Genomic DNA, 24663 nt, shown 5'->3' with positions numbered 1-24663 from the left:
GTATTTTTTTAGCTCTGGATCTAAGGACAAATATATCAAGTTGGTATGTTAACACCCATAAGTAGCTCCTGAATTTTTGGTGGGAAGAGAAGGAGAGTTTAAAAATTGCTTATAGGTATGGATACTAAAATGTCACAAACACATAACGGTTCCTTGATGCTTGCAAAGTAACTGTAATATACAAAACAAACAACTAATTGACTTTAAATCCAATTCATGAGTGTAAATATGGTACTGTGGATGCTAAAACCAGTGTCAGACTAGTCAAACCCTAAAGCTACACACGTTGATACTGGACTAACCAGTATTTCTAAACTTTAATTTTAGGTCACACATAACAGTAATATACCAATAAACAGGAACCATAAGAATATGTGTCAAAATGCAGGCGGAAGGCCGTAACTAAACTTTATGGAAAATTAGCCACCAAGTAATGAAGCATGCCACTAAAACATTTCAGCTATTTTTCTTTTTATATTCCTACGTACACTGAAGATAGAGCCAAATAAATGAGTAAGTTCATAGGAAGGTAGAAAGGTCATTTTAAGTCCTGGTTTCGGGTGTGTCAATGTTTGTCAGAACAGCAGAAGGAAGGCTGAAACAGAAAGTCGTACCTGTCATAATGGGGAAAAATACTGGTAAATAAATTTTTTTCCTCTTACAAACAATGGCAAACCCCACCATCTCCCTAAAGTCTGCGTTCTGACCTTTCCAAAAGATGTTGGGTTTAAGCAAACCTGCAGGAGAAGCAAGCTCTCTCCTGGAAACCAGAGTGTCTTTCCAAACAAGAACAGCGGGTTTCTCTCTATCGGCGCTGCTTTCCCTCTCATCTGGGAATTGGTTTGCCTTTCGGTAGCAACCCAGGAAGGCGTGGTGCGCCCCAAATTCGCAAGGTTCTGCCAAATACCAGAAGCTCTTCTTTGTAACAGGGAGGCTCCCCCTTTGGACGTGAGGCGCCCCTACAAGAGCGCGCGCTTGCAAAAACGGAAACCACTAGCTGTGCTGAAGTGAGTCAAGTGATGAAATCAAGACAGCATGGGAAGGAAGCTCGACCAAATAGCTCACGAACCTAAGTGGTGACAGACGTTGCTGAACCCTGCTCGTGGAAACCTTACAAGCCAACGGTTGCTGCCGTCATGAGGTGGTCCTCGGAGGCAAGGGGCCCCCGGATCTCTGGACAGCGCACCCCTTCATTTTGGCGAAACGTAAAGGAAGTGTGTGTGAGGGAAATTTAGACCTCTGGTTCCCTAAAGACCCAGATTGTATTCTGATTACAAGGTGACCCCTGCCACCAGGTCAGCGCAGGACTCCTCTGTGTAAGACGGGCTGAGGCTTGCCTCTTTCGGAGAACTAGCCTTGCCTCTCGCGGAGAACCAGACTCTCCTCGCGCGGAGAGAGGAGCCGCGGGGTGGCCGCTTTCAGCAGGGACCGCGCCCCCGCCCCGCGCGTGGTCCTCGATCCTCACCTGGAGCGCTCAGGTAGGGCTTGGGCGGGGCGGGAGGCTGGCGCGCAGGCGCGGGACGGGGGCCTCGCCCCTGCCGACGTCGCAGGCTGGAGCTCACCTGGGAGACTCCGAGAGGAAGCGGAGCCTCGGTTCGGCCTCTCCTGGCAACGCCGGAGGCCCAGCGGGAAGGCAGGAGGCGGCGGCGGAGGAGGAGCTGGACTAAGCGGCAACTGTAGCGACAGCAACCGGAGCCGCCGCCGCCGCCACCTGCACCTGGCTCCCGGCCCACGTCCAGTGCCCGCCGGGCCGCTGCTTCCCGCCGCCTTGCTCTGTCCTGCCCACCCGTCAGGTAAGCCGGCGAGCCAGAGCCTGGATTCGGACGGGGGACCCGTAGCCCCTGGGCAGCGTCTGGAGCTGGGAGCCTGGGGGGTGGGGGTCGGACGGACGCAGAGGCTCACGTGGCGGGGAGACAGGGACGGTCCCGGTGGCCGGTTAGACATGGTCTCGAGAGCGGTTTTCAGTTGCCCCACGAAGAGGCCGAAAGGGGCGCCCGAGGCCGGGGGCAAGTGGCGCTCCGAGGGTCGCCTTGTCGCCCCTGTCACCCGCAGTGCCCCCTGTCGGTTTTTAAAGGAGGCGCCAGAAGAGCCGGACCCACGCTGAAGTCCAGGGGGCCGGGAGCTTGTCTCTGCAGGGGTCGCGGAGCAGGGGATGGGAGGGGCGGGGCCCGGCTCTGGGCGGCAGCCCCTCTTCTTAGGCTAACAGGTTGCTGGTCTTCTCCCGCTCGAGTGCGGGTGCCCGGGTGGGGGGTGGGGAGCAAGCCCTCGGCGGGAAGGGCATGGCTTGGCCAGGCAACTTTCCCAGCCGGACCCCAGGCAGTCTTAGGCTGGAAACCGCGACCGCCCGAGCCATTCAAATGATTTCCGAGTGGTTTGGAAGGCGCTCTGTGGTCAGGACGCGGACATCCCTCTCTCTCTCTGTTTGGTCTCTGCACTTTTCCGGGTGCGCTCCCTAAGCCAGAGCTGCGCCCACTTTCCGGTTTGATCGAGAAGTTATTTTCTTCGTGGCAGGAGGAAATCCAACTGCCACTCACCAACCGCACACCATCTCGTTAAAGGACCTGTTGCCTTAACGACCTGCGTATCGCGGCTTTGGTTTGCCTGTGGCATATGACTCAAAGGTTCAGAAAAACTTTGTTTCAGGAACCTGCCACGTCTGAACCTGGGTGTGCCAGGCCCAAATTCCTTTCCCTGCCTAATTAGGCTTTTCTCAAGCCTAAGAATTGACGGCGAAACTGGTGCTTACCTTACACATTTCTTTCCTTTTCTCTCAAAACTCATCAAAGCCCCTCCTATTCTCTAAAAAAACTTATCCAAACACTTGACTTCAAATTTATCAAATAACTTTTTCTGTTTTTAGAACCCCCCGGAGTTACCAATTTTTCTGGTTTTCAGAAGACCATATTAAGTGAACATAACTTGCTGTAGAAGTTATATGCTACATAATGAAAACATTTAAATTCTAATTGTATTGTTAAAAAACAAAGTTGCTGCATTTATTTGAGAATTTCTGTTGTGGTTGTGGAAAAATCTGTTGCATCTTTTACTGTATAATTTTTCCTTTGAGCTTGTGGCTAAAATATATGAGGTTAAAATACTCTACGATTAGGTTTCTTTAACTTTTAATATCTGAAGCCTAGCATACATATTAAGTTTAAACATTCTGGAGTTTATACTAAGCATTTTTCTTTTTACCTTCTTTTAACTAGCATTTTTACATAGAAATTTCTAATAATAAATGACAAGGTCACTGCCTAGATTCGTTTAGTTCTATCTTTGCTAATTAAAAAAAATACATTTTAAATTACACACTTAACATAAAAAGCCTTAGGAAATATATAGTTTTTTTTTTTTTAAGGTGCAAAGTTAAAAAGCTAACTATATCACACAATAGGACATAATTATTAATACTTTCAACCAGTGCTTTCTGCTTTTCTTAAAAGAACCTTTCCTGCCCTGTTAATCTTGCCTCCGTATGGAGAAATAAATGTGCTAAAAACTATTTAAAAATTAGATGTAGATATTGCTCTCTGAGTGTAGGGTATTCATTTAATCTTCATTGATTATTAGGCCAGATGTTATTAAATTACATTTACTCTTAATTCTAGGGAGAAATGTAACATATTTGCATTAGCTGGAGTAACAGTGTGCCTCAAACTATCTGTAAAATAGTAAAAAATAATACTTCTTTAAACTAAGATAGAGAGGGCTTAAAACAAATCAGCGCTAGCATTCTGGGGATCCTCTTTTTACTCTGGATATCCAGTCAACTCATCCAATTTGTGATAAACTGAAGCCGAGAAAGATATTCTAACTTCACTTCATCCAGCAAGTTAGTGGTAGGCATGGCATTATTTGAGTGGCTTGACTCAATACTCATGTTATCTTTAATTTCCACCACCCATATTATCATTTATCATAGGATACTTGTCTTTTTGTCTTTCATAAAGTTTGTAAGGCCATTATAATTAAAGAATAGTCCATTGTTCTTTATGCATCTCTGATTTACCCTAGTTTCTACTGGTTCAGATGATGCCTGACTCCAGGGAGACCAAGTAAGGCCATCATTCTTTTCTGCTCACTGTAGATCACATGTGCATTGAAGATGCCATGTGGATTGAGATTTTTAATCCTTTCTTGGTATTTCAGAGCCATGGTTAATTTTTTGAGTCAACACAGACAACATAATTTAGTCTTCTGATCTTTTATTGTATTGGCTTAAGTGTGTATTTTATGAGGCAGCAACCCAGGGTCATCCTTCTGTTTGCAACATTCTAGATTTTTGGTTGGCAAGCACAGTTCCTTAACATTCAATGTTCTTTAAACTTTTTTGTGGACTGCAATCCTCAATAAGAAATGTATTCTATGCCTCAACACAGTATATTCAAGTGTGCGTATATAGAAATAAAACCATGTTTACAAACCAATACTCAATCTTTACAACATGGATTTTCTCTGTTATTTAACTTTTAAAAAATATTGGTCTTAAAACACTGCATTGATTTTATGATCACAAATGGGCTGGAACCTACAATGAAAATAGTGGTATCCTACTGAATTTACCTTTGTTTTAAGGCTGATTTTTCTACCAGTTTACTGTGTCTTACATGTATACACAGACACACACACACACATATGCATTCACAGGAAAGAAAATCAAACTGTATTTAAAAAAATATATACAATTATATCATAATCCTTATTAAGCAGTTACTGGAGGGTTTAAAACTCTAGGACCTGGCACTTGACTAAATCAAACATTAGGGACTGCATGAAACCTTACTGTATTTTAAATGGATTCTCAGCATAATGTATGCTTAAAGTATATTTGGGGACAGGAAAAATTGGAAAGCTTTTTCTGAGGGGATTTTGATGGTAACAATTGTCAAGTGAAAGTATGAGAAAAAGAATTCTGTCCAGCTATACTAAAAGTTCTAAATTTTATGGCTGAGTTATAATGCTCGGTGAATCTGAAAAAATTATTAAACAGGCAAGTTTGTTATTTGTAGTCTGTTAATATATTTTTTTCTTTTACTATGAAACAAATAATGACATAAGTATCATACCACTTACCCCCCCCCCCCACTTCCCCAAAAAAGACTAAATTGGGAGATTGAGAAATTAGATTCCCTAAAGAACCTGTAGGATGTAGGCTTGGACGCTGTGATTGGATGAATCTGGCTTCCGTAGAAGCTTTTAATTTTAACCTGCCTTCGGATTCCCGGTAAGAGGAATTTTTCTCCAAAATAAAATATTAATATGTTTAGTATTTAGAAAATGATCAATGCCCAAATATCTTTAGAGAAGCTCAATTCTCTGGCCCATAAAGTATAAAAATACATTTGGTATAACAGATCTTTTATGATTATAAAATCTGATTGAATGGGAAATATTTTCAATCACCTATGTAACTATGCATCTAGTTAGTATGAGAATAGTTTTGTATAATTTGAGTAATCATAACACAATTATTACACTGCCAGTAGCAACACTGATTTCAAATTGGTGCCAGTAAAGGCAAAAGACCAAAGTACATTAACTTATGGCAAAGCAGGGACCAGGAGGACTCTCAATTCTAGGTCATCAGTGACTGCTGACAATTGGATGGAATCTTCTTCAGTCATTCTCTGAGTTAGGCTCTTATTTTTGGCACTAAATAGAGAGTATATTCCCAAGTACATATTTTCCTTATAATTGTTTCAGTTTCAAACTGTCCAAACTAGTTGGCTCATCTCATCCATCCTGTTGCCTGCTGGACATCTTTAAGATGTCTAATTACCTGAGATTATACATGTGAAAACCAGAACCTTCATCCCATCACAACAGCAACAGCAATGATGACCAACAAAAACCAACCTGTTTTACTTCCTGTATATTATTTATAGGTATTAGTACCTCTACCCCTTCTTACCCACAATCCCAATACCAAAAAAAAAAAAAAAATTCTGATAACCCCAAAAATTTTTTGGTTAACTCATTTGTCAGCAAAACTTCAATGTACTTGCTTCAAAACCTGAGTGAACTGTCAGGAAGTTCTTTATCATCTACTCCTCTTGGTGGATGTGTCTTGCTGCAGAAATAGCACTGTGTTTGATTACTTGGTACTGTCTTAGGCTCTGCTGCAGGTACACTGTTATATAGGGGGTGTAAACCACATCTCCTTTTTGACATCCAAAATATTCTGAATTTCAAAACACATTTGGCTCTTGGAATTTAGAGAATGGGTTATGGATCTGTACCACCATCCAGGTATCATGCCAGAAATCCAGAAGCCATTTTTTACTCTTTTCTTAGCTTCCACAACTATCAGATCAATGTATATGCTAAAGGTTTTCCACCTTTTTTGCTTTTTTCCCACAAATTCCTCTCCTACTTTTACTGACCTACTTTTACTTTTGACTTGGGTACCACAACCACCTGCTAGCTGATATCTCAGCAGTGTTAAGCTCCAGTTCATCCTCAGCAGAACCCCTGAGGTGATGATCTCTTTAAAAAGGTAAACCTGAACTTCTCTATCCTCTGCTTCAAATATGTATAGATAATCATTGTTTTTTTTTTTTTTTCCCCCTGTGTGTATTTCTTTTGTTATCCACCACTAAGAGTACTTTTCCTTAACTCTTTGGTTAAGAGTCCACTGATGTCTCAACTCATTTAGGAAACTGTAACCCCCCCTTTCCCAACACACTTCCACATACACCTGAGCTAGGTGTGGTGTTTTTCTATCATGTGCTTTACATATGTAATATATACAATCTGCTTTTTTATCTGTGTACATACAAGCAAACACAGAACTTTATATCATTTGCAAAGCATATAAAATTTCTCTTTCCTCTGAGACCATTGTGGAGTAAAAATATTGGCGTAATAGTGGCACAGGAAGGGGAAAGGCATTGGGCAGGCAGTATATTTGCTTTTTTATGGGCAGCAACTGCAGAAACTGGGAAGTAGGAAACTTGTTTCACTGTATTTAATTAGGCTATTTAATTTAGGTTGCTGTTATTTCCATCTCATTGCTTTGAATTCAATGTTATTTTTGTGTCTTTTGGTTCTGTTCCAAGATCTGGGTTTTACCATTTAGAAGTGAAAAGTTAACTTTGTGATTGAAATGTCTTACAGCTTTTATTTGTAAATATTCTACAACTGAGTACATTAGTATTGGTGAGAAGTTCAGTAGGTCAGCTTTTACTTAAAGAATATAGTTTAATTAGATTAGACCAAAAAAAAAAAAAAAGGAGGCACCAAAAAAAAAAAAAAAAAAAAAAAAAAGGAGGCAAGAAGGCGGCAAAAGATTCCATATTAGGAGTCTCCCTTTTCCAATTTCTATCAGTTTTACCTCTTAAATGAATATTTCTCAAATCCATCTACTTTCCTCCATTCCTATCACTATCATCATCTCTTGCTTGGATTTTTGCAGTGACCTCCCTGTTGTCTATCTGAATTCTTCCTGACTTCCTTCTAGTTGATTCTTCACTCTGTACGCCAAGGGATATTCTCAAAATATTTGATCTTGTAACCCCTGCTTAAAGCCCTTCATTGCCTTAGGATAAGTCAAACTCGTTGATGTGGCCTGAAGGCCTGGCATGATTTAATCCCTTAGTGCACACCTCTCTCATCACTTTCTGTTCTAGCTTTACTAGCCCTTTTCTTTTTCTTTTTTCTTTTCTTTTTTTAATTACTCGATGAATTTTATAGTTGTACAACAATCATCACAACCAAATTTTACAGCATTTCCATCCCAAACCCTCAGTGCATTCCCCCACCCCCCCAACCTGTCTCATTTGGAAACCATAAGTTTTTCAAAGTCTGTGAATCAGTAGCTGTTCTGCAGAGAAGTTTATTGTGTCCTTTTTTTGGACTCCACATGTAAGTGATAGCATTTGATGTTGGTGTCTCACTGTCTGCCTGACTTCACTCAGCACAGTAATTTCCAGGTCCATCCATGTTGCTAAAAATGCCGGTATTTCTTTCCTTTTAATGGCTGAGTAATATTCCATTGTGTATATGTACCTCCTTTTCTTGATCCGCTCCTCTGTTGATGGACATTTAGGTTGTTTCCATGTCTTAGCTATTGCATACAGTGCTGCAATGAACATTGGAGTATGTGTGTCTTTTCAAGTCATGGTTTTCTCTGGGTAGATAGATGCCCAGGAGTGGGATTTCTGGATCAAATGGTAGTTCTATTTTTAGTTTTCTGAGGCATCTCCATCCTGTTTTCCACAGTGGTTGCACCAATTTACATTCCCACTAGTAATGTAATAGGGTTTCCTTTTCTCCACATCTTCTCCAGCACTTATTGTTTGTAGACTTTTGGATGATGGCCATTCTGGGCGGTATAAGGTCACGTACCTCAGAGTGGTTTTGATTTGCATTTCTCTAATAATGAGTAATGTTGAACATCTTTTCACGTGTTTTTTGGCTGTCCATATGTCTTCTTTGGAGAACTGTCTGTTTAGATCTTCTGCCCATTTTTTGATGGGGTTGTTTGTTTTTTTGGTATTGAACTGCAGAAGATGTTTATGAATCTTGGAGATGAATCCCTTGTCAGTTGATTCACTTGCAAATATCTTCTCCCATTCTGTGGGTTGTCTTTTCATTTTGTTTAAGGTTTCCTTTGCTGTGCAGAAACTTTTAAGTTTAATTAATTCTCATTTGTTTATTTTTGTTTGTATTGTCATTATTCTAGGAGGTGGATCTGACAAGATGTTACTGTTGTTTATGTCAGAGAGTGTTTGGCTTATGTTTTCCTCTAAGAGTTTTATAGTATCTGGTCTTATATTTATGTCTTTAATCCATTTTAAGTTTATTTTTGTGTAAGGTGTTAGAAAGTGTTCTAATAGCCCTTTTACCTTTTAATTGCCCAATTTCTCCTGCCTCTAGGTCTTTGCAAATGTCATTTTTCCTACCTAGAACTCCCTTTCATCTTCTTTTGGCATAACTAGCTAAAATTCATCCTTCAGATTCTAGTGGAGCTCTTGTTATAACTGGAATTTTTCATAGGTACCCCCGCCCGCTCCCCCCAACTATGGATTAAATTGAAGACTGTAACCTAAATAAATAAAATTCTACTTAGTATCTGGGAGAATTAACTTAAAATTTTAAAGTTTCCTTACAGAAGGGACAGACTTAATATGTGGCTCATATTTTTTAAAAAGAGATTTTAGTTACTAATGCCGTTATTTTTATCAAGTAATAGTAGTTAATACTCGTTGTCTTAATAAGTATTAGTCTTTACAGTTTTACCGTTGAGCACTTACATAACAGGTATATTTTAAGCAACTTACATGAATTAATCATTTAATTTTCAAAGTTGCTTTATGAGGTATATATTATTTTTCCCCTACTTTAAAGATAGGAAAATTGAAAGAGTAAGTAATTTGCCTTTATTTACAAGACTAGTGAAACATCATAGTCAATATTCAAATCTAAGCTGTCTCATTCCAAATCCTGTACTTTCACCTGACTTATATGTAAGTAAAATTAAATAGGATAATTAAACATCTTATAACAGCATCAAAAATACAGTGGCCCCTCATCTCCCCAGTCCTGCGACATAAAGGCAACTGCTTTCACCTCTTTCAGATGTTTCTTCCAGTATTTACCTTTTGAAATAATACGCGTATACTGCTATTTCTTAATATATCAATATTTGACATTGCCTCCTGACTTCCCATTATGGTAGATAAATATCAAGCTTCTTCACACACATACCCCTTGCTCTTCCTTTCTTAACTTCCCAGTAGATCTTGCAATATGATTTTCACATTCTTTTGTTTGCATTTTAGTATGTATTTATTATTGTGTAGATATTGTTCACTACTGAGCCAAGTTAAGTCGATTACAAACATGGTTCTTTACTTGTAGAGTTTGCTTTTTTTTTTTTTTTTAGGGCCACACCCACAGCATATGAAAGTTCTGGGCTAGGGGTCGAATCGGAGCTACAGTCACTGGCCTACGCCACAGTCACACAGTGCAAGATCCAAGCCACGTCTTCCACCTACATTACAGCTCACAGCAACGCTGGATCCTTTAACCCACTGAGTGGGGCCAGAGATGGAACCTCTGTCCTCATGGATACCAGACTGGTTCATTTCCTCTGAGCCACAAGGGGAACTTCTACTTGTAGAATTTTTTGAAATCCCGGAGTTAATAATAAACACACTTTTAAAAAAAAGCATGTTTAATTTTTCCATATATAGATTTTTATTTCTATGTAATCCAACATCTTCTTAGTAAGATTTTCCTACATTATCAAACCTATCAGATTTATGGGTCCCTTCCTGGAGCTGTCTGTCCTCTTGTTCCAATTTGGACTATTGCTTTTCAGGCCTTTCCATAGCAGTTGTCTGGAGTTTTTCTTTGCTGACATTTCTGTTAGATATGATGACTTTTGTTGTTTACTTACTCCCTCATTCAGATGGAATGCCCCTCTGCCCCCAGTAGCCCTTTTCCTTTCACTGTTGCCCTATGATACTCAGTTTTCCTCTCTAGAGGCAACCAGTGCTTTTTTTTAAAAAAAAATACAAACAATATGCTTATATTTTCTCTGATTTTGAAATGCAAATAAACCTTTTTTTGTTTGTTAAACTGTATTGTGGAGCTCACACCATATCAGCATATATAAGATGTTGCTTTGTTTTTTTTTTACATTACTTTTTTTTTATTACTAAATGAATTTATCACATCTGTAGTTATTATAATGATCATAACAATCTGATTTCACAGGATTTCCATCCCACAGCCCAAGCACATTCCCCCACCCCCGAAACTGTCTCCTCCGGAGACCATAAGTTTTTCATTGTCTGTGAGTCAGCATCTGTTCTGCAAAGAAGTTCCGTCTGTCCTTTTTTCAGATTCCACATGTCAGTGAAAGCATTTGATGTTGGTGTCTCATTGTATGGCTGACTTCACTTAGCATGATAATTTCTAGGTCCATCCATGTTGCTAAAAATGCTGGTATTTTATTCTTTTTGATGGCTGAGTAATATTCCATTGTGTATATGTACCACATCTTCTGGATCCACTCCTCTGTTGTTGGACATTTAGGTTGTTTCCATTTTTGGCTATTGTAAATAGTGCTGCAATGAACACTGGAGTACATGTGTCTTTGTGAGTCGTGGTTTTCTCTGGATAGATGCCCAGGAGTGGGATTTCTGGATCAAATGGTAGTTCTATGTTTAGTGTTCTGAGGAATCTCCATACTGCTTTCCACAGTGGTTGCACCAATTTACAATCCCACCAATAGTGTACTAGGGTTCCTTTTTCTCCACACCCTCTCCAGCACTTATTATTTGTAGACTTTTGGATGATGGCCATTCTGGCTGGTGTGAGGTGGTACCTCATCGTGGTTTTGATTTGCATTTCTCTAATAATGAGTGACGCTGAACATCTTTTTGTTGCTTTGTTTTTAACTTGGAATAATATTCCATCATATGACTATCACAATTGATTTATCTAGTTTCCTTTTGGTAAGAGTTGTAGGATGTTTTAACCTTTTAATATTAAAAAAATGCTTTAGGAGTTCCCGTCATTGCGCAGCGGAAATGAATCCGACTAGGAACCATGAGGTTGCAGGTTCGATCCCTGGCCTTGCTCAGTGGGTTAAGGATCCAGTGTTGCTGTGAGCTGTGGTGTAGGTCGCAGATGCAGCTCCGATCCAGCATTGCTGTGGCTGTGGCATAGGCTAGCAGCTGTAGCTCCAACTAGATCCCTAGTCTGAGAATCTACATATGCCGCAAGTGTGCCCCCCCCCAAAAAAAAGCTTTAATGCGCAAACTTATGGGTTGTCATTTTGTTTTCATATTAGCATATCTATGGGACAAATTTCTAGAAGTTATTCACTGATGAAGACTGAGGTAGTATGAGACCTTGCATAATTGATAATTCTGAACCAAATGGAGTAAGAATAAAGGGTAGAAGAACACCTGGTAGTAAGTGGCCACTAAGGAGGAAAATTAATAGTGCAGAGAGGGTTTCTTATGTGAATAGCTCTCTTGAGCTTTTGACCATGACCTTTGTTTTTCCAGATATGACCCACCTTTTTGACCTTTGTCATCACCTCCTTTAGTACTCATGCCTCTTGCTCCATTATTTTAGTTCCAGGTCTACCTCTGCAAATGATCTGGAGTAGAGAGCTCATCATTACCTGGTCTTTTTCAACAAATCAAGAACCCTTCTTTAACAAACTTGACAATTTAACAACCTTCCCAGCTTCCTCATTGATTTATTTGTTGAGTTCAGCTAACTCTACCTTCCAAATCCTATCCCAAGAAGGAGTGTGAAACCCCTTCTATTCATCTCTCACCTGGGTTACTCTTAATAGTCTCCCAGTTGCCTCCAGCCTCCTCTCTGGTTTTCCCACCACCCCTCCACCCTGGAAAAAAAAAATTCATATTCAGCACAGCTTCAGGAATCAGTTCTGATTAGGTCATCGCACTGCTTAAAATCCATTAAGGCCTCTCCCCTTTGCCTAAAGAGTTAGGTACAAATCCCACAGAATTAGTAACCCTCCCTTCTCTCTGTGGAGCTTGGCATTCAGCATGTGTCTCATAGGCCTCACTGTGTGGTAATTGTCTAGCTATGGGCCTGATGAATCCTGCTTGAGGTCAGCTGTTGAAAAAAGAATTAAAGTTTAGGCTGACATTGGTTTACTTCCAACTGAAACACATACTAATAGGGTCTTTTCATACTTTAACCGTGAGGAGTGGGTAGTGCAGACATTTCAGGTGGTAACTGGATCAGAGGAGGGACATTGTACACTTCAAATTAGGCTCATGTATAGCCCAATCTTAAAGACAGACATTGCTTTTATGCATAATTAAAAATAATGTTAGGGATTTGTGGAGAAGTTATTTTGTCTTTTACATCTGGGGATGTGGCAGCTAATGGAGAAGGGGTAAGTATAGGGAAATATATAGGTGTTGATATAGAAGTCCTTTTGAATTTCTAGACTAGGGATTGGAAAACTACAGCCCTTTGACCAAATTCAGTCTACTACCTGTTTTTGTAAACAAAATTTTATTAGAACCAGCTAGGTCCTTTCATGTATGTATTGTCTGTAGCTGCTTTTGCACCACAAAAATAGAGTCAAGCAATTGCAATACAGACCATATGCCCCACAGAGAAAAAAAAAAAATTACTATTTGGCTCTTTACAGAAAGTTTGCTGACAGTTTTTCTAGAGGAGAATGCAAGTTGAGAGGTGGAGGACAAGTATTTACTAAATAAGTTATGCATAAACCTGTAGAAAGGTAAATGCAAAATGATGGCAATTGAGCAAGCAGTCTTACTCTTCTGCTCCTTAACCCTTAATATTTTAAGGCCTCAAAAGGAGACTGAGTGGACATTGTCTACTATTTGTGAGACTGGAGACTTCCTCAAAAAAAAATCAAAGTTTGGATTTATTATATGCAACTTTCACACTCTTCTTCCACTTATATTCCATGACAAGGCCCAGTACATACTTCTTTCACAAAGATATTGAGAAAATCAATGAGAGGAACCCCTGTATCAGTGAAAAAATATCTGTGGTTGCTCTCCTTTAAGACCATTGAGATTGGCTCCCCGATTTCAGTGAAGAGAGTGTGGGATCCCCTAGCAGCAGAAACCAAGTGGTAGCATGTGACAACCAAGGACAAAGTAGATTACCTGTACATTAATGGAAAGCAGGAACATAGATGTAGTCAAAAATCATTGGCTCACAGATGGTTTTGTGGTTAAGTCAAAAGTAAAGTCATCAGACTTCTTGGGGCAGCTAATGAATGAAATCGATGGCGTTATCACTTTGTGTGTATAACAGGAAAAACTCTAGGTCTAATACCAAAACAGTTAACTTTAGTTGTTTAGTTTAAAAAGTTAACTTTAGTTAACACAGTTGAGAGTTATGACCTTTCATCCAATTTCCAAACCTAAGTCACTTCATAGGTCCAGAGCCGTTAGATTGAAGTAGAGGCCAGTTCCCCTTGAGGAAGAACACTGCATCACTGCCTCAAGCATATACCAGAAATCTTTCTCTAAGCCTTCCCCAAAGGAACCTGCAGCCATTTGTTAGGAGACTGCACTTTGGGGAAAAGGAAATAATCAGGCCTTTCATTCTTATTTCTGGGGACCCAAAATACCACTGTGGCCTGCCAGTTAAAATGGGGATTTACAAGGACCAAGGAAAAAATGGAGTCTTAGCTCCAGCCTGACTCATGGTACACCCAGCTGGTCAAAGATCCACCCTGTGCTTATTTCCCCAGCTCCTTAAAGCATAATTGGAGTAGACATTGTAGATAACTGGCAGAATCCCTATATTGCCTCTCTAAATCATGGATCTAGGACCATTACGGTAGGAGAGCTAAATGGAAGACTTCGGAATTCTCCCTTCTAACACATAACACAGTAAATCAGAAGTTATGCCATATCCCTACAGGAATTGTTGAGATTAATGCCACTTTCAAAGATTTGAAATAAGACTTGCGATATTAGTTACATCTCCATTTACCTCACTTATTTGACCTGTATAGAAGTTGGATAGATCTTAGTGACTGTACTATCATAAACCTAATTGTTGGCTGATTCCAAACATACAGCTTACCTCTGAACAATGTGGGAGTTAGGGGCACCTACCCTCTGAGCAGTTGAAAATTTAGGTATAATTTATAGTCAGCCCTCCATCTATGTAGTTTCTCTGTATTGGCAAATCTGCATCCACAGCTTCAACCAACCTCAGATTGCGTAACAACATAGTATTATCCTTCTACCTCCAGATGCCGGGAGTACACCATTCACAGGAGGGATTTATTTCCTGCTTTCAGGGAGATAGGAGGGTCGAAGTATCCCTCTCGCATCATCTGTTTCTTTAGTAACTTTAATTCAAAATAACCAATGCAGAGTTCTCTTCCTGGCTCAGTGGATACAAATCTGACTAGGAGCCATAAGGTTGCAGGGTTCAATCCCTGGCCTTGCTCAGTGGGTTAAGGATCCAGCATTGCCATGAGCTGTGGTGTAGGTCGCAGACATGGCTTGGATCCGGTGTTGCTATGGCTGAGGCGTTGGCCAGCAGCAACAGCTCTGGTTTGACCCCTAGCCTGGGAACCTCCATATGCGACGGGTAAGGCCCTGGAAAAGATAAAAAAGACAAAAAACAAAACAAAACAACCAATGCCATTGAGGCATGTTTTGGGAGAGGCCTGCCCTGGGCCCCAGTAGTATGTAAGAGACAGAACTTGGGCAGATCTGGAAAGTACAAGTCACTTGTGTGAGCAGAATCCTTTGATAACAACTATTGTATTGCCTTGGTTCCTTCAACCCATGCCTTTCGCCTCTTGAGGATTTCCTTAATCTAGTTGATAGAAGAAAAACCCCAAGCCTGGTTTAAATAGGAGTCTTCAGGATATGCTGGTACCATTCAAGAGTGGACAGCCCCGGAGTTCCCGTCGTGCGTGGCTCAGTGGAAACAAATCTGACTGGCATCCATGAGAACACAGGTTCCATCCCTGGCCTTGCTCAGTCGGCTAAGGATCTGGCATTGTCGTGAGCTGTGGTGTAGGTCACAGACGTGGCTCAGATCCTGCATTTCTGTGGGTGTGGTGTAGGCCAGCAGCTGTAGCTCCAATTTGACCCCTAGCCTGGGACCCTCCATATGCTGTGGGTGCAGCCCTAAAAAGACAAAAGACCAAAAAAAAAGTGGACAGCCCCACTTATGAGTCATTGTGAAGGACAGTGGAGAAGGAAAATTCTCCCAGGAGGCAGCATTTTGAACAGTGAATATGATTTGTATACTGCATTTGAAATGGGATATGGCCAGAAGTGTGTGTGTGTGTGTGTGTGTGTGTGTGTGTGTGTGTGTGTGTGTAATATGGTCCATGGGCAGTTGCTAATGGTTTGACTGTATGGTTAGGGACTTGGGAAGAACAGGGTTGGAAGATTGGTTGCAAGGTATTTTGAGGAAGAGGTATGAGGAAGGACCTTTCAAAAAAGGGAGACTGAAGAAATTTATGTCCCATCTGAACGCCTACTATAAGACACCTATCACTCTTTAATCAAGTGGACAAGGAGTTCCCGTCTCTGCGCAGTGGTTAACAAATCCGACTGGGAACCATGAGGTTGTGGGTGTGATCCCTGGCCTTGCTCAGTGGGTTAAGGATCCAGCATTGCCGTGAGTTGTGGTGTAGGTGGCAGATGAGGCTTGGATGTCACGTTGCTGTGGCTGTGGTGTAGCCCAGTGGCTACAGCTCCAATTCAACGCCTAGCCTGGGAATCTCCATGTGCTGTGGGAGAGGCCCCAGAAAAAGCAAAAAGCCAAAAAAAAAAAAAAAAAAAAATCAAATGGACAAAATTAGATACTTTGTGGATGTCAGTTAGCTTTTCTCCCCAGCCACCCCAGGGCTTATTCAGTGGGTCCACAACTAGTGGGCACAGTGGCAGAAATGGAGGCTATGTATGCATGGGCTAAGCAACACGGACTCTTTCTTTCTAAAGTTGACCTGGCTAACCTGCTGCTGAGTCCCTAATCAATGAGAAAGCAACAATGAGTTTCCATGAGCACCAGCCAGCCTCTAGGTGACAGGTTGATTATGTGACTTCTTCCATCACTGAGGGAGCTGAGATTTATCCTCATTAAAATAAATATTCTGGTTATGGATTTGCCTTTTCTGCCAGCGTCAACAGCACAGACTGCCTGAGGAGCGTAAATTTAGAGTGGGTAGTGGAATAAGCAAGCCATGGGCATCAGTTATGGCTTTGTGACCAATTAGATAAAGGACTGTAGGAGATTTGCACATTTTCCCTTTGCATTTTATATGTATGTGTTTATTTGTATATGCTAACAATTTTCTTCTCATTGTCTTTTTTAAAAAAATATTACATAAAGTTGTTAGAGATTAAGTTTACAATTTAGTCTTTAGGTAATAGAATGTTAGGTGGGACTGTGACAGAATCTGAGAAGTAACTCACACAGTCAAAACAATGGATGCAAGGGCTATTGGCACTCTAGCTCCTCATTTTGAGGTCTCCCCTTCACTTGTACGAAGGATTCTTGCATCTCGTTAGGTGGAATATAAAGTTGTCTTGCTGTTGTGCAGGAGTTCAGATGTGTGGCAAAGAGGCTGAGTAATCAAAAGGGTAGGCTGTGCTGCTTAATCAGTTTATTGTTTCTCAGCTCCAAAGTCATTCTCTTTCCCTGCTTGTAATGAGGGAGCTGGGTCCTGTAAATATTTCTTCTAAGCCTTTGCAGTAGAGACCACTGGAAGGACATTGAAGGTGAAAGGGGCTTCTCTTCCTGGTTTTAGGGTGGCCCACTAGCCAGGTTCTTGCTAAGAGTACTTTTCCTCTACTGCCCCACATAATTTTCTCCAGTGCATGGCACAGCTTCCTCTAGAGCTGGCACCTCCCTGCTCCCTTCACTTTCTTTAGAGCTTGACTTGGGCAGCAGTGGTGTACATTGTAGCTGCAGACATCATGGACCTATCCCCAGCCTAGGTCACTGCTCCCCATACTCTCTCTTTAGCCTTACCCATGTACACATTGGGAGCCCCACGAGACCGGGTATCTAGGGAGCAGGCTGCTCAACTTTTATCATGGGCAACAGCCTGGAGTTACATGGGCCCAAGACACACATGAAAATGTTGGACTTCTGCAGAGGACAGCTTTTCAACTCCATCAGCAGCCAGAAGTTTTCGTTAGTGCCTATCAGCTTCCGGGGTTTGACACCTCTCTGTAAATGGCTTATTCTAGGACTCCAGGGGCAGATTTCTGGCCAGGGTCACCAGTGAGGCACCCCTGTGCCTCTTCCACCATCAGGGAGCCAATACTCTGCCATTTCCATTAATATCTCTGCATCTCAGCCCTCATGAGGGGGTGGTTCTTCCCTGGGCCTTCAACTCAGCTTTAGGGGTAGTGGTTGCCCCTTATATCTGCTACTCCCATGTTCTTTGGCATTCTTGTTAACACTTACAAGCCAATTCCCTATTATTCTAGTCCTCTCTTAATAACAGGTTAAACTTTCCTTGTCCAAATCACTATGAAGTTTCTGTCTCCTTACTAATCCCAAAGCCGTCAACTATGTTTCAAGGTAAATAGTTAGATGGACAAATCTTTCAAAATGTAATGCTTCTGCCTGGAGGGGAAAATCAGTTAAGAAGATAATCTGTGGAATCCCTGGAATCATTCCTTAAAATTCTTCTACTCTCTAGTGTGCCATAAATAATCCATGTAGTATATCTTTTATTTGTTAAGTCAAATTAATTCATAGGTACGGATGTGGCAGGAGATAGTATGTGAGCCTCCCTCCTCACTTACCCCCTCCCCTCCGTGGATTAGTTCCCCAATTGCTTGTTTGTTCCAAGCTGTAAAAATTGGCTGGCCTACAAATCAAGATCCTGTCTACAACCTTTCACCTAAGATACAGTTAATGGAGATGTTTATCTGACCAGGTATGGCTGAGAAATTGGATGCCTGACCATGCCCTTTTCCTTATTAAAACCTGTGCCTCACAGTTGTTGGAAGTCAATTCTGTCACCAGGCTTTTTGTCTCATAACCTGAAGATACCTTTGTTCAAAAGTCATCCTACTTTATGAAAATCTTATGCATTTAGTTGTCTTCTAGTGGCATTTTCCAGCCACCCAGAGCAGCCTGACTGGGTCTTTAGCTGGGATCTTTGAGGTGTGTCTACTGTGTGTGGCTGTCTCAATGTAGTTTGCTTTGCATCAGTGTTTGTCACTTGTCATACTCCACAAGTCACTTCCCAAGAAGAAGATTTGCTAGTGAGGATGTGAACGTAGAGTTAAATATAATCGAAACTAGCAAACCACAGCAGCAAACCATCATGAAATTTGATTCCACCAATAAATATAAACAGAAATGAGTTCCTGCCACTTCCCTATTCCCTAACGTTTTCACCAACAGATGAGGGGCACTTAAAATTTCTGCCCAAGCACTTAAAGTTTATTATCAGGGCAAGTTTTGTTTTGTCTTGTTTTGAAATTCAATTAGGAAATCTAGATGATGATGTGTGGGAAAGATCCAATAAGTATTAATTCACTGGACTGTACTTTTATTAATCTACAATGTAGGCTGTGATTTTGGGGTATAATTTTGTAATTTCTTGCTTTGGGTAGTTATTCTTAATCCTTTTCAGCATGCTTTAACACAGTAGCAAGCAAGTTTCATACACCAATTAGGCTTTGTGCCAATTAAACTCAACTGGAACCAGACCTTAAATCCCTGGAGTTGTAAAGCTTTATTGTCTAAAATATAGAACCAAAAAATGGAAAGAACCACTGTCCTCTTATTTTATTAAATGTTACTTTCTCGTGCAGTTGAAGTTCTGCATTTCTCTGCCTTAGAAAGATTGTTTAGTTGGAATTTTTAAATTAAACTAAAAATTAACATTCTTGCAATGTGTGCTTTTTCACCTGGAGGAACAACCCTGACTAAAAGATGGGTCTCATCTTGCTATTTCCCATCTGAATCTGCCTTTAAATAATATCCCAAGATGACTCGTTATCATATTGAAGTTGGAGAAGTCATGGTCTAGATACCTGGGAGCACAGCTGTGTAGTTAGATTATTTTAATTTATGAGATTTTCTATTTTTCTGTTTAGACAAAAGCATATTTTTTACCCCTGAGAACAATTCATTGATTTTAACTCAGTCTCATAGACTGCTGGAATTGTACATATTGTTTTAACCTTTCAAAGTATCATTTTATGGATATCTTTATCATTAATGCCTTTTTGTAATATCTACATATATACTAAAATATAGATTAATATTTTTAAGACCCAAATTTTAATTTTTTTCTAATTTTAGAAATATATAGGGATTTAGAATTTTAAAAACCTTGGAATTTTTTTTCTAGGTTTAAAAACTATTTCATGATATTCCCCTCTCTTCTGTGAATAGCATCTTTCATAGATAGCAATTGACCACTTTTGGATAGGTATGTTTAAAGATTTTAGAAAGAGTACAGGTAGAACCAATTATTTGTCTGCTAATCATTTCTTTTTTTTTTTTTTTTTTTGTCTTTTTTTTTTGTCTTTTTGCCATTTCTTGGGCCGATCCTGCGGCACATGGAGGTTCCCAGGCTAGGGGTCGAATCGGAGCTGTAGCTGCCAGCCTACGCCAGAGCCACAGCAACGAAGGATCCGAGTCGCGTCTGCGACCTACACAACAGCTCACGGCAACGCTGGAACCTTGACCCACTGAGCAAGGGCAGGGATTGAACCCGCAACCTCATGGTTCCTAGTCGGATTCATTAACCACTGCGCCACGACGGGAACTCCTGCTAATCATTTCTAATGTGCAAAGACAACACTTCTAATGTGCAAAGACAACACTTTTAATGTGCAAATATCCTGAGTTTGCTTTTGTGCTGTTTTCTTTCTTTTTTTTTTTTCAATTCTCAAACTTAATAATCTAATTGGAAGTTGATTCTAGGAGAGAATTGTTTTGTTTCACTGGCTGTTTTTATAGTGGCCTTAAAGTTTGGCAAGTAGCATGGTCTAGGAACAGGTATAGGAATTGAGAATTCTAATTCGGTTTTACTAGTTAATTAACTAGAATTATGTCTTCTGTTGTTCAGAGTCTCAGTTTTTCCATATTTATAATGTGAATAAAGTATTTAAAAAATGATCTTACAACATCATAATTTGGAATATAACTTCAATGCCTCATTTATATCAGCAATTAATTCCTGAGCCTTTTCAGGAAACTTTGGGTCATTCTTGCTTTGGATTTTATCTTAATCTCTCCATGTCAAAATAACTCAATTTATGTCAAAAATCTATTTTAAAAAACCTGTCTTTGGAATATTAGAAATTAATTACATCGTTAACTTTGGTCAGATGCAGTACTTTCTTTATCAGCTGCTAGTTTTGTTTTGCTCAAAGTCTTACGACCTAAACCATTGATTCTTAACTCTTGCATCCCTTTAGAATTCTCTGCAGGGTTTAAAATAACAAGAGCAGGGCCTAGGTACCATCCCAGAACAACAAAAATTTTGTATACTTTAAATATGTATTACTTATTGTGTATCATGTACACTTCATAAATCTACAAAAAAGTTTTAAAAAGTCTCTTTTTAATAATACATAGTGATCTAAACAGCGGGAGTTCCTTCCTCTCAGTAAAAACCACAATTGTCAAAAATAAATTTTTAAAAACCCTTAAAACCAAACAAATAAATACATAAAAATAAAATCAAACTCTGTAAAATCAAATTCTGTAAATGGCCTAAGCCATTACAGTTTTTTTTTTTCTCTCTCTCTCTTTTTCTTTTCCTTTTTATGACCACTCCTGCAGCCTATGGAAGTTCCCAGTCTAGGGGTTGAATTGGAGCTGCAGCTGCTGGCCTACACCGCAACTGTAGCAACATTACTTCTGCGCCACAGCCTGTAGCACTGTGGGATCCTTAACCCACTGAGCAAGGTCAGGGATTGAACCCTCATCCTCACGGAGACTACGTTCGTTGTGTCCCTAACCTGCTGAGCCACAACGGGAACTCCACATTGCAGTTTTAGAGAGATTTCCACTCATGTGTATCCAAAGTTGAAGACCACTGATGGAGATGCTTAATGTTGAGTGTAATTTATCATTAATGGAAGCCTAATATTGTACATTAGCAGCAAAGAAGAGAAAAGTCATATATAACCCCTGGAGGATCTAAGTTGGAATGTTCAAGTAATCAGCAATTGATAAAAGAAAACTATTCCCTTGGAAATAATCTGATAAAAGCAAAGCATCATGTTCCTCCTTTAGTAGACTCAACCACCAAAATGTCTCATTTTTTGTTTTTGTTTTTTTTAAACTCATTTGTCCAGAAAAACTTACTTGAGGTGATATGATGCTGTTTGGAGTTTTTTCCCCTAGGTTTTTCCCTTGTCTCTTTACATTTGTGGTATCAGTGTCTGACTACTAAGGAACTTATTTCAGACAACTTCAATGAAAAGCTCAAGATGTTACATCAGACCTGAGTTTGAACACAGTTGGGGGAAATGCTGCTCATCCACTTAAACTGAATGACTTTGGCCAAGCCACTTAATCCTCTTTGGCTTTTCATGTCTGTCAGTAAAATGAGAGTAGTGTAAACTTAACCAGATTTTTGGAAAGGCTAAATGAGAACTATGTAGAAAGTGTTAAAATATCAGGAACCAAATCAGCTTTTAACAAAAGTCAACCATTGTTTTCATTATTTCTAATAGTAAATGAAATCTTGGTTTTCTTTTATCCCTTTTCTGGTTAACAAACATTTATTGGGTGTCCATTATGTCACCATGCTCATGGTAAGTGCCAAATAAACAACCATGAGTAAGGGAGACACTGTTCATGTCCTTCAAGAGCTTTTCTTGACTCCTTCCTTAAAGATACCCAATTCTAAAACCAAATTGAGTGATTCCATTCTTTCGATAGATAAACATACATACTGGATAGGATTATTGCCCTCTTGATGAACTTCTCTGGTTTATAATTTATTCCTGAGAAAGAACTCTCTTCCTGCTGTCTCATTATTCGATCCTTCTTTCTAATTCTCCACCATACCCGCCAATGTGATTCCTGGTATAAAATGTTATGGAAAAGTCATAACTACTGTAAAAAGATCTAGTTCTCTCTTCTCTCTGTATACACTCCCAGGACTCTGTATACACCCCCAGGTCTCCCTACAATATGTTAAAAAAAAACCATTTTTTAACACATTGTAAGGACACCAGCTCGTTCCTTCTCAAATTCCTAATCTAGCCTGCTGTGGCTACTGAAGAAATCTAGTATCACTGTATAGCACTGGAGAAGGATATTTTTGTCTCAGAGGCAGAAAGGAGACTGAACGTGGGTTAATTTATTTCTGCCTTTTATCAAGCATGAACATTTTATGTCAGAAATTATACTTGTGGGTAGGATGGGGAATTAGAAAGAAATATGGAACTAGTGATACCATTGGAAGAGAGAAATGTGATCAGGTTGTATTTCATAGGTTGGAGACCATGATCCTGTGAAAATGGAACATTTTGCTCATCCTTTTCTCCCTAGAACCTCTTATATCACTGGTGCCCTGTTAGTCTGAAAGTGTCCTGGATCCTAAGCCCGGGTCATGATTACAACCAGTCTATTGGAGTCTCTGCTAAAGTTTATTTCTGGTTTTGCACTAAATCTTGTTGGGCCATGTCTCATGAAGTTTACTTAAGATCATCCACTGTTAAACAATTAACATCTCTCAAGGGTAAGATACAGATTGTATCCACTTGACATAGATACTTTATCTGTCAATCTATTTTCCCTTGATTCTCCTTTGTTTTGCTTTCTTATTTCTTTTGCTCTTTCCAGTTTCTCCTTTTTCCTCCTCAGCCCTTAAATGTAACTATTTCTCTGGCATTCTTTACTTTATATATTGTATATGAACTCTTTTGTACCCCAAGACTGTCAGCTTTTTTTTTTTTAATCTGTGTGCGTGTGTGTGTCTTTTTAGGACTGCACCCACAGCACATGGAGGTTCCCAGGCCTGGGGTGGAATTGGAGCTGTAGCCACCGGCCTACGCCATAGCCACAGCAGCATAGGATCTGAGCCATGTCTGCGACCTACACCACAGCTCATGGCAATGCCGGATCCTTAACCCACTGAGTGAGGCCAGGGATCGAACCCCACGTCCTCATGGATGCTAGTCAGCTTTGTTAACCGATAAGCCATGACCGGAACTCTGTCAGATTTTCACCTGTAGCACAGAGGTTTTCCCTGATTTTCAGTCCCATATGTCTTTTTGCTCATGGGAACTCACCTTGGAAGTCCTACCAGCATCTCAAATTTGTCATGACCAAAATTGAACATCCCATCCCAAATCTATCTTCCTCCCATATTCCTTGCCTTTGTCGATGCCATCACCATACTCATCCACTTTCCACTCTTCCCTTTCTCTCATCAAGTCCAATTCGATTTCACTTATGGACTCTCTTGAGTCAGTCCCCTCCATTATTCCTGCTCCTCTCAACTCTTTACCTTTACTGGTGCTCAGGAACCTGTGGTATTTCTAAAACATAACTATGATTAATGTCCTTTTTAAAAATCATTCAACACTTTCCATTCATTCAGGACAAAATTGGTAGATTCCAGATTGATTTTGTGAGCCAATCTTTACATGACCTTCCTGCTTCACCTCCTGCCTTCTCCTGCCTGTGCCTTCCACTTCTGCTGTACTCAAGGATTGACCACATCTTTTCTTGATTTTATGCCTTTGCACCTTCCATTCCCCCCTTTCCTTGCTCTTCCCCACCAGCCTAAAAATTGCTTATCTTTCAAGATTCTGCTTCATGGTGTCACCATGGGAAATTTTTACAACATATCTCCTTACCCTCTGTGCTGCTTTCTGGTCTTCATCATAGCTGATACCACACTGCCTTGTGGTTGCCTGTTAAACTGCCATCATGTGTATTGGCCTCTGCTCCTTCAAGCTGACCTTCAAGGTATTTTGCTTTCATGGTAATTGAGTAGCTCGACATTTGACATTACTACAGTTGTGTGGTTGTGAAACTCCTTATATCTTAAAACAATGTAAAAAGCTTTAGAGGTTAATGTTAATGTAAAAAGCCTTACATGAGGCTTTTGAAGCAACCAAAACTCAGAAATGTTGGACTCTCATTTTTATGGGCAGTAAACATCATAATTGAGATATCTTTTGGAACCAAAGTGCTCATCCT

General features: G+C 40.2%; 2 protein-coding genes across 5 annotated transcripts in view; both read left to right on the top strand.

Moving 5' to 3' along the window:
- Positions 1–24663, top strand: part of TTC21B (tetratricopeptide repeat domain 21B) — an 875896-nt gene that overhangs the window by 168468 nt on the left and 682765 nt on the right. The gene's annotated exons all lie outside the window — the stretch shown is intronic.
- GALNT3 (polypeptide N-acetylgalactosaminyltransferase 3) overlaps positions 1015–24663 on the top strand; it is a 48630-nt gene continuing 24981 nt past the window's right edge. For 2 of the 4 annotated variants that reach the window (XR_014829489.1, XM_021075049.2), the window contains exon 1: positions 1015–1478. The gene's annotated coding sequence lies outside the window, so the exon portion shown is untranslated. Of the gene's footprint in view, positions 1479–1554; positions 1794–24663 lie in introns of those variants that run through there. The other 2 variants (XR_014829488.1, XM_021075048.2) reach the window with 1 other exon arrangement.

Source organism: Sus scrofa, chromosome 15 (genome assembly GCF_054392235.1).
Source record: "Sus scrofa isolate SSC_HxYL_T2T_F1_AM1 chromosome 15, Sscrofa_HxYL_maternal_Yorkshire_Landrace_v2.0, whole genome shotgun sequence".
Lineage (NCBI taxonomy): Eukaryota > Metazoa > Chordata > Mammalia > Artiodactyla > Suidae > Sus > Sus scrofa.
Note: the sequence above shows the minus strand (reverse complement) of the source record. Positions and strands in the feature narration are given on the sequence as shown.